Here is a 16,152-nt window from a genome sequence, read left to right as displayed (position 1 = left end):
AGATTCAAGACCAGTTGGAATACCTATGTCTACTGGACATAAGCTTTCAAAAAATGATGATTCCAAGGAGGTAGATCAGACCACATATAGATCAACAATTGGAAAACTACAATATGTAATACACACAAGGCTTGATATTGCATTAGCAATTGGTATGGTGGAAAGATTCTCAAAAAATCTTAAAGATAATCACATGTTGCAAATCAAGAGAATAATGACATATCTAAAATGTACTAAAAACTATGGATTATAGTATTAAAAATGAGGTGGTTTGGATTCAAAAGCATTCATAGATGTCAATTGGGTAGGAAGTGTTGATGATAGGAAGAGCACCAATGGTGGAGTATTCTTTCTTGGTTAAAGACTAGTATTTTGGAAAAGTAAGAAGAAAAATTACATTTCTCAATCTAGAAAAAAAAGCAAAGAATGTGGCAGTAGTAGTTAATTGCTCCAATGTTATTTGGTTCAAGCAACTGTTAGCAAATATGAAGGTAGAGATCAAGGATCTAGTGATTATCTTCTTTGATAATAGTAGTGCAATTAATATATCAAATAATTCTATGATGCATACCAAAACTAAGTGCATTTCTATAAAATATCATTTTCTGAGAGAATTGGTGCAAGATAAAAAGTTAAGATTGGAATATGTGAATACTAAAGAACAAATTGCAAACATGTTCAGTAAGCCATTCCCTAAGGATACATTTTCGTATCTAAGAAGTAATTTAGGATTCATTCCCCTATATAAAGCTCATTAAATGAAGTTTAGTGATGCATCAACTAGAGTATGTTGAAGATTAGTCAGTTGATGTAGTATTGAGAAGGGTAAATTGCATATGAATTAGTACATTAGGTACGTTGATATTCCCTAAATATTTTCTTTGGCATGACATGTCAAAGACTAAAGAGGGAGAGTTTTTATAAAGGGGGAATTATTTGTAGAGATATTAAAGAGGAAGAATTTGGTCTAATATCAAATAGGTAGAGTTTGCTATCAGAAGAAGATGTTGAAGATGCAAATTTTGATGACAAAGGGAGAAACAAAAAGTAGAGGAAGTTCACACTGATAGAAGGAGGTCTCATGGATGAGAATTAGAATGAAACTAAGGATATTTTCCTTAATTTTTTTTTCTCAAAAAATTTCATTATATTATGACATGTTGTGTTGCTATCAATGCTAAAGATGGGGGTTGTTGAAAATAATTAGTTAATTGTGTATTGTCTTTGGTGCTACACAAAATGTCATATCTTTACCAGACAGTGTATGTCAAGCTTAATAGGGTGATGAAGATAGTTTCTTATGTCTTTCAAGAATTCTACAGTTCACTAAATTCTAATTTTAGTGTCTATTGAGTCCACTTGGGTGACAAAGAGAAGTTTGCACAAGATGAGTGTTAACCTAGTTTACTTGGTTAATGAAGAAAAAGTTGAATGGAACCATTGTTAACTGAGATCACTCGACTACCAAAGAAAGTTTGTGAAGATGTAGTGTTAATAGAGTTCACATGCTTAACATAGGAAAATCTCTTTGAAGTTAGTGTCTACTAAGAAGGATCAGCTAATGAAGAATTTTCTTGTTTTGTCATATTGTGTTCAATAAATTTGTTTGTTGGTTTCAGCCAGATGAGGAGATGAATATTAATTATTATAAAGATGTATTCAAGCTAACTTGAAAATGGATAAGGTATAAGTATAAGGTCAGGTTGAGGATTGAATGTGTGCAAGAAAAGAGAAGAATAGAATATTCTTAGAGGAAGTGAATTAGAAGGATAAGCAGAATATCCTTGTTGAGTTGCAAAGAGACATTTAATCAAAAAGCATCAAGTATAGAAGAAAAAATGGAGATTTTCAATCAACAATTCAGTTGCATCAGAAATTTTATCATCTCATTGTTACTTTCTAATCATTGTAGTACTGATCTGAATCTCTTAACACAATTGGCTTAACAACTATTTGTAAATCCTCCAACAAGGTGGTATTTTTAGATTGAAGTGTATAAAGACCTCTAACAAGGCCACTCCTAATAGGGTGATTAAATCCTCTAATATGGTCACACCTAATAGTGTATTTTACAATATTTAACAAGGTTGGCTCTTAACATAGCTCACTTCAAAAGAGGGAAAAATAGTAACTAGTTGCAATCAATTTTTTTTTCCAAATTGGGTTTCCAACATTAAATCTTGGCGTCACTTGAATTCATGTTATTTCTTTGATGTGTATAAAACTAAGGATTGTAGAGATATAAAAATAGTGCTTAAAGGAATACAATGGATAACTAAAGAATTTTTTTTTTAAATATTTAACTCACATATATGATTGAATAGAAGAGAACTAAAAATATCAAATAGCCTAAGAACATGAAAACCTTTTAAATCAAGCAAACTTCCCTTTGATGTGTAGATGTGTCTAAAGGATGGGATGTGTGCTCAAATGTTGATCAAGCTTCAATTGATGAGAGGCTCAAAGTGTAAGTGTGGATGGATTTTGTCATCATAATGGTATTTTGGTAGTTTTTAGGCTCTCAAAATAGCATTACAACATGGTAATGATGTAAAAATAGTTGTGTTGTAGTGGTTGATGGAGCATTGTAAGTTTGTATTAAGAGATGATTCTAGATTGTGAAGGGAAAGGGTTTTATTTATAGTCCAAGGGTAGTGAGATGGAGGGTCAAAATGTGAGGATGAGGGATTGGTGAGGAAGGGCTAGGATTCTCTAAATGGGAAGCACATGGACACTTTTTGTTAGAAACAATAGTCCACCAAGATAACTGAGAGGGGGTTGAATCAGCTATCTAATAATTAAAACATTTATTAACCTTAAATAATCTTAACCATTCAACCAAAGTAAACAAAAACTATAACAAGATGCACATACATAATTACACTAGATGCATTAACTAGGGAAACCCTTGATTAGAGGGAAAACCCCAGTGGGAATGATGCCCACAAGATGATGTCAAATATAAATATTCCTCATTAGAGGATGGACCCTATTAGGAGACTATTCCAACATTTAGTACATATGAATCCCTATTAGGAGAATTTGAATCCCTATTAGGAGATTCCAACCCTGTTAGGAGTTGTGGAAGACAGAAGGACCCACTATTCAAATAGCATCTAGGGCAAGACCACTGAACTCACTATCCAAAAAATCTCTCAACTATTCCTTGTAGAATATTTATCTATGTTGTACTTTATCTTCTTTCCTCTATCACGTCAACTGGACCAATCACTGTTAGACCTTGTAGACTAGAGGTCACGAACCTCAAATCCAAATATCAAACTTCAAATCACACGATAAAACCTTGGCAACAAAATTTCCTTCACCTTCACTCTTCTCTACTTGTCTTCATATTCTACTCTTCATGTTGCTTACAATAATTCACTTGAATCCATACATGATAAAGGAAAATTTTCTTCCTTTATATTGAATCCATAAAATAATTCCCTGAGTTGGCTATTATACCTTCTTAATTAATTATTATAGGACCTCATTAAGAACACATTATACTTAGTGATAACATTAATCCGTCACCTTGTAACTTGAATAACTTTCAATACATGTAATATTATGATGAGCAAGCTTAGCTATGTCATCTCTAGAATGTCTTCTTCACATCTTTAACTTTGACTTCTTGGAATAAAAACTCTGCTAATAGATATAACAAGTTTACAAGAACATGCTTCTATAAACTCTATCTTAGAATAATCTTCACTAAACTTGCATAACTTATTCCAAAATTAATATCTTATGCTTCTGAGGTTAGTTGCATATACTAGATACTTAGTAATATCTCTCTTTAACCTTGCTTAGTGAAAATGCTCAACTACCTATCCATACCAACTTGATCTTTTCGCTATTCTTCTGTCAAATACCATAGAAAATTGCTATTATGATAGCAATGACAAACACAATCATGAATGTAGCATACCATCATGATAATGATCTAATCATGTTTCTACAATACTCCTACATAGAATTATCGTCAACATTCATGCTTCCAACACTTGTCACAAAGAAGATGAGTGTGAGGGGATGGGAAAAATAGATGGTTAAAGGGAGTTATGAGGGAGGAGGAGGGAAGATGAGTGTGGAAAAAGGGGGTAAAAAGACTTAAAGATCTCTCAAGTCATGTAAGAGCCTTTAAGGCTCTTGGATAGGAATGTAAGAGGGATAGGATAGAACTTTAACTTTGGTTTGGTTTGGGACTTTCTTAACCCTCAGTTTAGGTTACGTAGATGATTATAGAAGTGATTAGGCTTATCTTAGGAAGGAATTAAGGTGCAAGTGAGATAGAACTTATGAGGTAGGTTTATTAAGTTGTTAAGTAGGGTTAGAATGGGTCAATGGGTTAGATTTAGCTAATGGTAGGGATTAGGCTTAATTTAGGGGTTGAGAATTGATTTAAAATGATTTATTAAATCAAAGAAGATTTTTGAAATTAGATTTAATATATTTATTTTTTTATTTTATTTAATAGGAGAATAAGGATTTAATTGAAATTTAGACTTTGGATTTTTCATTTGATTTTTCAATTGGGCTATAGTTGATTAATTGAATTAATTAACTAGGGGGTGATAATGAATTAATTAAATATTATATATCTAATTAATGATGCCTTATGAGATGACTAAATAGGATTACTTAACTAATGTAATTAGATTTAGGTGTCTACATTTTTCCCCTCTTTGAGATAGTGTTGGAACAATACTATTTTAAAGAATTTTGAAGATAGATGACACGAAGAAATTTTTTTAAGGAAATATGGTTCCCCTAGTCTTGAGTGGAAGAGGAGAGAATGGATTGTTTGATGCCCCCTCAAGAAGGATGCAAGGAAAGAAAATGAGGCATGATGACTTTTTAAAAAGGTGCACTAAGTTGGGGTGCAAGAGGGAGAACTTAGATTGGCTAACAGAGGATTAATAGGGATGCATACTCCCACTTTAGCAGAAGACAACAAAGGAATTTTTAAGGAATTGGGGTGGGGATTGGAGGGTAAGCAATGTAGGAGGTAGAAAGGAGATGGAGGACTTGGGATAATATGGGATTTATAGATATGTTGGATCATGATTGTTGGACTAATTGGCTAAGAGACTTGGATAGGATGTGGAAAAAAGGCTTGTGTTGTCATGGAAGTGAGGTGTGAAGGAATCCATTCAAGCTTGAGCATGGGGGTGTTCCAAAGGGGAGCACCACCATGTAGAGAACATATTTTGGTATAGGAATATTTGGTATATGCCAAGGTTACCAAGAAAATCAAGGTCTTTTCACCAATATTACTAACTTGAAACAAGCACACAAAGATTGCCCTAGTATTATACATGAATCTTGAAGGAAACAGAGTGAAAATGATACTGGGTAACCCACAAGAAAATGATATTTCCCAAGTGCACCATGTAAGCACAAATGGTCACATTTTTGTAATATGAAAGAGTCATATCTAACTGACTCACAAGAAGAAAACAAGATGAAATAGACCTGATCAAAACTTTGCTCTCAAATTTCCCAATTCATAGCAAATCATGATATAGAGGATCATGGCAACCTTGAGGAGGGAAAAATCCAATTTTTTGGAAGAGATACTTTAAGAACCAAATTTGGAAATCCAAAAAAAAAAAATAATCAAAAGATAATGTAAATCCATGAAAAAAAAAACATTTTTCCAAAGACATTGGTAGGACTAAATATGGATGGACCAAGATCAGACAAGAGGAAAGATACAGTTTGCAAGGATCTATCAAAAGTATCAAAAATTAGGATGAGACAAGTAATCAAAATCTTTGAGGACAACACTTTGATTAAAAGGGATCTCGTACAAGAATTCATTGAAGCATATAACCAAGAGAATTTTAATTTGTGATCAAAACATGAACTGATATAAGAGAAACAAGCTTTGTACAATGGGTCAAGGAGAAGGAATAACTCTAGAGGATATATAATAGACCAAACATGATATTTACAAAGGGGATAGTGAATGAAAAACTTAGGATGAGAAGATAGAAGGAGAAAAGCTCAAGGTGAGGAGATGGTGGATGAAAAGCACAGGATGAGAAGATAGTGGATGAAAAACTCAGGATGAGATGATAGTGGATGAAAAGCTTAAAGTGAGAAGATAGTATGTGAAAAGATCAAGATGAGAAGATAGCAAGAAAATCTCTTGATGAGGAGATAGTGGATAACTTTAGGATGAGTAGATAGAGGGGATGAAAAGCTCAGGATGAGAAGCTAGTGAAAAGAAATAGTATATAGCATACTATTACTATAGGGTAGGTGATGTGTGGGTAGAACAGAGGTGGTTCCCGACTTGATTGTTATGATGGTGGGTATTAGATATTGTTACTAAAGATATTGATAATGTGTAATCAAAGCTATGGATAATTTTTTTGGTTCTATAAAAGGTGAGAAAACCTTATGAAATCCCAATGAGTTGAGTGTTTTTCAAAGCATGAGAGAAGTGTGAGTAAAGAATTGAGCCCTATGAAGTATCAATGGCAGATTTGAAAGAGCAAGCCCAACAAAAGATAGAAGTGGTAGAAGGAGAAACAAGGGGATCGAGTGAAGAGGAAAATGAAAGCCAAGTGGAAAGAAAGTGGCCAAGGAGACAAAAATAGGGCATAAAGTGGAGCCAACAAAAAGGGAGGGAAACGTCACCTCATCAAAGTGTGTGGTATTTTAATCAGGTAATGGTAGAGACTAACCAAATTAATCTAACTCAAGATCAAGTAAAAGAGGGAGAAGAAGATCTAAACTTACTACACCTATTAGCAAAAGGTGTGATGCAATGAATATAGTCAAGGGAAAAAGAGAAGGAGATGAACTCGCCAAGTGTGGGAGTGTTGTCAAAGGGAGTGGGTGCATAAGATCAACCATATGTAGAAGAGACTCTACTAGAAATGGAACAAAGATTCATGATGTGGCCAACAGTAGCCTTATGGAGGGAGGGAAAAAGCAGTATGGGGGACATGATGTAGAGCTCTGAGGAAAAAAGTGTGACCCAATTTTGTCTTCATTTTTTCCATTTTGAGCATTGCAATCTGATGTTGCGGTACAAGTGTCACATGATGGAGAAAGTGCTTGAGGTGAAAAAATAACTGGCTAGCCAAGAAAAGAAAGCCAAGAAGTTCTTTCAAGACCTATATGAAAGGGTGTGAGAGGATGGCACATGAATAGAAACAAAACACCTAGAAATAGTGTTACTTGTTGAACAGGTGTGGGTAGAACAAGAACATTCAAAAATGGAAGCATTCATGGAGACAATGGTGCAGGCCAATAGTTCAACATTAAGAGAACAAGAACAACTGAATGCAAGTAATGCATGTATTATGTGGTATTAGAATCAGATGAATATGATGAAGCATGAGAGGGAATTAATGAAAATGCTAGAGAATAGATATGAAAGAGAACATGATATTGCATAAAGGACAACAACTATTCTAGGGGCAGAAAGACTATGGGAAAAAATGAAAGATTACATGGAGAATTCTATGAATGTGGCATGAGAGGCAGCATACTACATGGGATTATATCACTAGGTGGTCCCTTCAAAGAAAAGGAGAGGAGTGGTATATTCTGAGAAATAGTTTATGGAGAAGATAAACACTCTCTTGAGTTGTGGTAGCATTAATGTCCTGATGGATATAGTCTAGGCAGGTGTGAGGATGACTCCAAGGGTGTCATCATCTGGGCCTACACAAGAGGGAATGCCCTATATAGGAAACCCAAATGGCCCACCTGCACGAGGGGGTGCTCAATGAGCATGTGTTTGTTTCTTTTGTAGTGTTTACAATATTTGTGTGAAGGTGTTTGTAAACAAGTGTTCACATGTTTTTTTTGGATGGTTTATAAGCAGTGGATGTTTTAATAAATAAAAGGTATTAATGGAATTTTTATTTGACGTTTTCATCATCTCAAATGGCTATCTTAAAAAAAATATGTGTTGTTGTTTCAAAATTGTTGTTTCAAAAAGCACTTTGGAAAACATCAATTTGGGGCCTTACCAACATTTTCATATAAACCTAGTCAAGATATGCAAAACCTGTCCTGAAGGAGCAACAATTAAATGTAGACACCTAGAAAAATATGAAAACATTGGATCATCAGAAAGATAAATATTCATAAATATTGGAATGAAGATAACACGAAGTGTTTTACTTTGTTGGAAGAAACTATTTTTGGGGGTTTTGAAATTTTATAAATGTTTTTGGATTGTTTTTATAGATATCTTCTTCTTCTTTTTGGATTTTTTGTGTATTTTGGAATTGTTGGACTTTTGGGAATTATAACCAGATAGATAGTATAAACAAACTACTAAATAACTCATTAAACTAGAGCCAACATAAACTAAGACTCCTTGAAAAAGAAATAAAAAATTTTATTTGGGTCAATTTTGAAGAAAAGAAAGAGCCAGTCATCCTAAAAATGGCAATTTCTTGTAAAGGCTTGAAGGTTTGGGGATCCTGATAGTGATAGTGAGTGATGAAATTTTTAACACCTTGAAAAAATGGGGAGATGAGTGACTAAGGTAGGGAGAGATGTGATGGGAGGTAATTTGGTGGTTCGCTAATAGATAATGAAAAGGCCAAGTACACATGACACCTATTTTCTAGGTTTTCACCAAAGTAACTACCTAAGGCACTTGAGTTGCCAAGTTTTTACCATTGGATGCTTTTTTTCTTTACTATTTTCTCTTTTTTAATTTTTTTTGGATATTTTGATTTTTTTGTTCTTTTTCTAGGACTAGTAGGATACACCAAGGAACTCAGGCATAGAATTTCTTGAGGTGAATGATGTTAGTGGGATCATTCAGTATTTCACCCTCAAGGGTTGATAAAGTTAATAAGTTCTGGAGCCAAAGGATATTGTGACAACATATGGACCAAGCCATGTGGACTCAAAATTTCTCTTCTTTTCTTAGTCTCCTTGGACTTTCATGTTTTTCTTAACGACCATATCACCTACTTGAAATTGGTGCAGATGGACTTTCATGTTGAAGTTGAGGTTTAGGTGGTTTTGATAGACCATGAGATGGTCATAGGCTTGTTCCCTTTTTTCATCAAGTCAATCAAGCTGGGTGAGTCTAGCTACTCTATAATCTAATATCTAATATCTGCCCTCGCAAAGAAATGCACAAGGATGGGAGCTCAACCTCAATAGCTAGTACTAGTTTGGTACCATAGACCAAGGAGTATGGGGTTGTGCCTATGGATGTATAGAATGAAGTATGGTAAGCACATAGGGTAGGGTTGATTTTCAAATGCCAATCACAACCAAAATCATTGAAAATTTTCTTTAGGATGTTTACTAGGGTTTTATTAGTTGCCTCAGCTTGATAGTTACATTGTGGGAAGTAGGGGCTATAAAAATGGTGGTGAATGTAGAGGGAGGTGTACAACTCTTTCATGTTGAGGTTTTTTAAGTTACCTCCATGGTCTGTGAAAATGGTAGCTAGGATGCCAAAGTAGTAGATAATTTGATACAAGATGAATTTAGAAACTTGAACTCCCATGGTGGTGATAAGTGGTACTGCTTCTACCCACCTAGTGAAATAATCAATTACAGTGTTATCCACCTGTATCCTTCTGAAGAGAGATGTACTATAACACCAACATGGTCAAACCCTAAGAATTCAAATGGCCATGGTGGTGCAATAGGTAGAATATTTTGAACTAGGGCTTAGATCATATTTACATTTTGCTGAGAAAAGGTAGACATCTCTTGAAAAAGTCACAAGCATCATGTTCTACTATATCCCAATAATATCTAGCTCTAAATATTTTATTTGCTAAGACTATATTGCTCATGTGAGCACCACAAATTATAGCATGTATCTTTTTCAGAGCCATTGAAGCCTCATTTTGGTCTAAACACAGAGAGAGAGCTTCATGATAACCATGACAGTATAGGATGTTAGCTACAATAGTATAGTGGGATGCTCTGTAAATGAGGTTCTGGCATTGGGTTCTTTTTAGATGGGTAGATATGTTACCATTTAGTAGATAAGTGTGAATTTTGTAGTAGCATGGGGATTGGGGACCAACCAAGACACATAACCATGTTGATTCATCATTCTTGTATGTGGGTTCTTGTAGTTTCTCGACTAAGAATTCATACTGTATAACTTCCCAAGGGATCTCTAAAAGGGAACCAATAGTGGTCATGGCATCTATAGCCTTATTTTGCAACCTTGGCACATGTGTAAATTGGATCTAATTGAATTTTTTCTTGAGTTGATCTACCAATTCTTTGTATGGTTGGAGTTTATCATCTTTGGTTTGATACTCATCAAGGAATTTCTTGATCATCAGCTATGAATCTCTAAAGGAATTTTTCTTTGTGATGCTCCATTCAACTATTATTTTGAGCCATGCAATAAGAGCTTCATACTCTAAGATGTTATTGGTGCACTGGAACTAGAGTTTGAAAGACTTATGAAGGTAGTCAACTTGAGGGGTGACCAAGAGTATGTTAGCTCTAGAACTATGGGATGTGTAAGATCTATCAAAGTATAATTTCCAAGATGGTTGTTCCTCTATCAAGTAGAGGTGTTCATCTAGGAACTCCATAATAAGAGGGTAATCAGCAACCAATGGTACATCAACTAAGTAATCTATTATAGCTTAACCTTTGATAGCTTTCCTATCAACATATTGGATGTCAGACTCACTGAGAACCATGACCCATTTGGCTAGGTACCATATGAGTGGTAACCTATGAGTACTTTGCATGAACATATATTTCAATGGATCAATCTTGGATATTAGTTGCACAGTGTGACTCAGCGTGTAATGATGGAGCTTTTGAGTGGCAAAAACCATAGCTAAGTAATCTTTTTCCATGGGTGTGTAATTAAGTTCATACCTGACTAGAGTGTAGTTGATGTAGTAAATAGCCTGCTCTTTTCCTTCATCATCAAGTTGTGCTAGAAGAGCTCCTAGTGTTGTTGGGGTAGCTATGATGTATAATATGAGTGATCTCTGTACAACTGGAAGAACCAATATAGGTGGATTTGGGAAGTATTTCTTGATCATTTCAAATCTATGCTAGCAAATAAGATCTCACCTAAAATTTTGGTACTTTTTTAGTTGGTGTGTAAATAATTGACACTTATCTTCTAGCTATGAGATAAATCGTCTAACTAATTACAACTTTCTTTGGAGGTAATGAAGTTGTTTGAGTGTCTTGGGAGGAGCCATATCCATGATGGCCTAGACCTTTTTAGGGTCAACCTCAATACCACATTATGATATAATGAGCCCTATGAGCTTTCCAAATGTAATAGTGAAGACACATTTCTTGGTGTTGAGCATGAGGTGGTACTTAGCTAGTTTATCAAACACTTCCTCAAGGTAAGATAAGTGATCAAGGGCATTAAGGGACTTGACTAGAATATCATCCACATAATCTTCAAGAGTTTTATGGATGAGGTCATGGAAGATGACTGTCATGGCTCACTGATAGGTTGCCCTAACATTTTTCAACCTGAATGACATCATGTTATAACAAAATGTTCCCCAAGGAGTGGAAAATGTGGTCTTATGTTGATCTTCTTCTACTATCTAAATCTAATTGTACCCAAAGAAACCATCAATGAGTGATAAGAGCTAATGGCCTATGGTGAGATCAACAATCATGTCTATACTTGGTAATGGGAAATCAACTTTTAGACAAGCTTTATTAAGATCCCTAAAATATCTTTAGATCCTGATATCACTAGAAGGCTTTGTGATAGGTACCATGTTAGAAATATAGTTTTAATAGTCAATGGGGTGAATGATCTTTGCATCTAGAATTTTTTCTAACTCCTCTTTGACCAATAAAGAAACTTTGGGATGCATCTTTTAGAGTTTTTGTTTGACTGGTTTGACCTTTGGATCTACAGCCAGATTGTGTACCGCCAATTTAGGATCTAGCCCTGGCATGTCTTGGTAGGACCATGAAAAGTGATCAATATTTTCATGAAGGAAATTGATGAGAAGTTCTTCTTGTTCAAGTGGTAGAGATGCAACAATGTATGTGATTTTTGGTATCTTTGTTAAATTGATATTGACTAGCCTAGTTTCTTCTATCAAGACTAATGATATTGTAGGCCTATGATCTTGCAAGGGGGGGGATGAAATCTCCATCCTCAGGTCCCTCAAAAGGTTTTCACTATTGGATGATTCATTTATTTTCTTTTCATTTTTTGAGTTATCAATGGTGGTCTAGAAGAGTTTTCACCAGAGAATACTTTTTCTTTTCTTTTTAATTTTTTGTTTTCTTTTTTTTTGTTCATTTTTTCAACTAGAGATTTCCTCCTCTCCAAAGTAACCTTTTAGATTCAACTTGTAGACATAAGCTAACTGTGGATTTTATTTCTTGTGTGACATTTCAACCCTCATGAATCTAAGGAGTGCATGCTCTGAGGAGAATTCAACGACATGGATAATGCTTGGTTGGTCCCAAACAATGAGTTCAAGGTGTGTGAGTGGCAAGTATATGAGGTTAATGGAGAGTTCACAGAGCACAAAGGCTCCTAAGATGAGTTCTTTTTGGAAAATATCATCATAGGCTTTCTTTTTTACTTCCTCGGGAGTGTCTTCAACCTCAATAGGATTGCTTTGGATGTTTATGAAAGCATGATTGTCTTTTGTGGTACCCCTAGTTGTGGGGAGTCTATAACCTAGGCCTTCTTTTTTTTTTTCCTTCTTTTTAGGATTCTACAAACTGTCTAATCCCCAATTCTTCATGGCCTAGACCACCTCCTTGATAATCCCATTTCTTGGTAGCAAGGTGATGTGACCATGGGTATTTTTTTTTTAAGTGATCAAGAAGCTCTTCACTTTTTGGAGGTGGATCCTTGTATAGCCATGTACTAATGTTAGGAGTTATTTCCTCTCCATTGAGGATACCCTTGGTAAAAAATGTGGTATGTCCAAGTTATCTAAGTTGAGGGGTCATATATGGCTTTGGCCCCTGATATGTCAAGCATCCTCAAGTATGTGGATCAAGTAGTAAAGCATCAATAACAAAGGCATCTAAAAGGCTATATTCTCCACATCCTTGGTAATTGATCTTAACTATGGAAAGAGTGGAGGCTAAAATGGTGTTCGGATTGTGGCAAGTGCCAAAGGAGCTAGACATGGTGTTGTCAATCTTGATTGTAGGAAAATGGTTGGTGTATGAAGATTCTACTACATTACAATAAGAATAGGGTTTAAGATTAGCATGGATGGTTATCTTACTGTCATTACATAGAATTTTGATGTACTAATGATATATAGATAGAATGACCTTCATGACATGAACCCATGGTCAACTGAGGAGAATGTTATATGTAAGGTTAAGATCAACTACATGACAAATTGTTTCTTGAGTGGATGGGCCAACTTGGATAGGTAGTAGAATAGTCCCTTCAGTGGTCCTTCTAGAATATCATATGCTTTGATAGAGATGACCTCATTTAGGATATCTACCTTGGTGTGTCCCACTTGTTTGATGAATTTCAAAGTACATAAATTCAAGGCCGATCCATTATCTATCATGACTCTTTTGACAAAAAATTCAAAAACCATGATGACTATGCAAAGTGCAACTCTATGATTAGACTCAATGACTAGGATGTTTGACGTTTTGAAAGATAATGTGCATGATACTGATAGATGACTGAATAGATTTTAGAATTCCATAGCATTGATATTTGTAGAGACACATGACTCATGAAGAGCACTATCAAGGATATCTTTGTAAAGTGGGCTAGTTTGTAAGAGATCTAAGATGGAGATTTGAGTGGGCATATTCCCAAGGTGTTCCAAGATATTATATTGTAGTCTTAATAAAGGTGGTCCTAATGATGGTGGTCCTAATGAGGTAGGTATAGATGGGATGGCTATGTTGAGGTGAGTTCTTCTCATGGTAATTGCACATTGGGTATCTAGGCCATTGATATTTATTACATTGACAGAAGGTTCAACTTGAGAAGTGCATCCAATCAAATTTATGTAGTCTAGGTATGCAGATGTATATTTTTTGTGACTTATCACACCTTGTTTGTTTCGACCATTATTGGGTTTTTTGGTGGTAGCATTATTTTCAGGACCTTTGACAGTATTTTTGTTGTGTGGAGGAAATACATCTTGTTATATCAATAACCCTACATCTGGGGAGCTTTGTGCCCCCACTATGATTTTTGGATCTCATATTGGTTTTGACTAATGAGTGTCCACACACTTAAGTCATTTACTTAGTTCATGCCAAATAAGTAGTACATGTCGATCACAACATGTATATTATAGAGCATGATGAGTCCATAGTGAGTGCTAAGCCACTCATGTGCCAAGTCACTCAAGTGTTGAGCAAATAGTGTATGCTGAGTGATTTAGGAGCTAAGCAAGTAGTGCATGCTAAGTGATATAGATGTTGAGTCATAGTATAAAAGATAGTATATGCTGAGTATTGGAGACTTTAGATGCCGAGTGAGATAGTTTTGACATAGTTGTTTTTAAAGCCACAAACTACTATGTAAACCATTTTTTGGGCTGACTAAAGATTGAATTATGATATTTTGGAGATAATTACAAATCTTATGTTGGATTCCTAATGTAAATACATGTAGCCAATTAGAAAAAAGGAAGGATTAAGTAGAAAAATGGATAATCACATCCATTGATTCATACCTAACACTAAGTCACCTAGGTCTTCTTAAGGAGTACAAACCCTAAACTATCTAGAGGGTGGAGAAGGAGTAAGAGAGAAATTTGCATGTGCAAATAGAGCATTCATGGTGATTAAGGAATTATGATCTAAGATTGCATTAAAGAATCAATTAAAGGAGAATAAAGGAAGGGAAGAGCATACAGTAGAGAGACATTTGATCAAGAAGGATCAAGAAGACATCACTTTAGAGGTGATATGTCATCATGCAGTCAAGTGCTAACCATGAGATCATTGTTGAATCATTCTAGCAAGTGAATTAGTCAAATATCTTAACAGAGTAGTCCTAACAGGTTGTATATTGTGAGTTAAATTCCTTTAGCAAGGCACACTTCTAACAAGGTGAGACCTAATAGGTCTTTGTAAGAATTTAGAAGGGTAGACCTTTCACAAGGTAGATCATGTCTCATGATCAAAATATTGTAACCTTCATTGGATACACTTTATTACTATAGTAGTGAAGATTTGTGGGTGTCATCCCAACCTCAATTTTACCTTCTCATTGGAGGGTTTCTTGGTAATCATATCTGGTGTCATATGTGTGTGAATGTTTATATGCTTACATGTTTTAGATGTACATGCTTTACATTTTATTTCAGTTTACACATTGAATGCATGAGATGGATGTGTGGTGAAATTTTTATGGGTCCAAGTTTTAACTATTGATTCTCACCCCCTCCCCACCCCCCACATTTTAACTATTGATTCACCACCCCCACCCCCCCACAAGAAGTTTACCTTTCCTAATTGTAATTCCAAAAATTGGTATCAAAGCCTTGTTCTCTAAAAGAGAATCCTTGTAGATTTGACGAAAGATCTTGAAATGGATGTCTACAATTGGGAAAGACTATTGAGAATCAAGAGATTGAAATACATCTCATTCTACATCAACTGAATAAAGCAAGAGAAGAACTAAAAAAATCTTTGAAGAGAAGGAAGGAAATTGCTATTGTAGAGAATGACACACAATACAAAGTGATAGATGCTACTCAGCTATTTTTTGATGGAGACTCTAATGAATTTGATGTAGTAGTTGTAGATCTAATGAAAAAGAATAGAGCCCAAGATGAGGAAATCAAAAATCTCAAGTTAGAGCAAGAATCACAAGCCATATTGCTATGTGAGGTAATTGAATAGAAGAAGAAAGCCATTGAAGAAAAAGCCATGATTGAAGAAGGAAAAAGAATTTTGGCCAGCAAAATGGAAGAGAACTCATCAAAGCTAACCAAGGTTTCCAACATGCAATTGGATATACTAAGTCAAATGATGAATGCCAACTATGAGCTAAATGTCAAGGACATTGAGATAACATCATTGAAGTTGCAAAATGGGCAATTGAAAAGTGACCTAAAAAGGAAAAAGGAGTTTGCTAAAAGTTTCAATAATCCTAATGAAGCCATCAAATACTTTAAGCAACTATTGAGATGCCCTAGATCCAATAATGACACATCTGGACTGAAATAC

Source organism: Cupressus sempervirens, chromosome 7 (assembly GCF_028749045.1).
Source record: "Cupressus sempervirens isolate cs-2001-9-10 chromosome 7, ASM2874904v1, whole genome shotgun sequence".
In the NCBI taxonomy this organism is placed as follows: Eukaryota; Viridiplantae; Streptophyta; class Pinopsida; order Cupressales; family Cupressaceae; genus Cupressus; species Cupressus sempervirens.
This window is presented reverse-complemented; position numbering follows the sequence as displayed.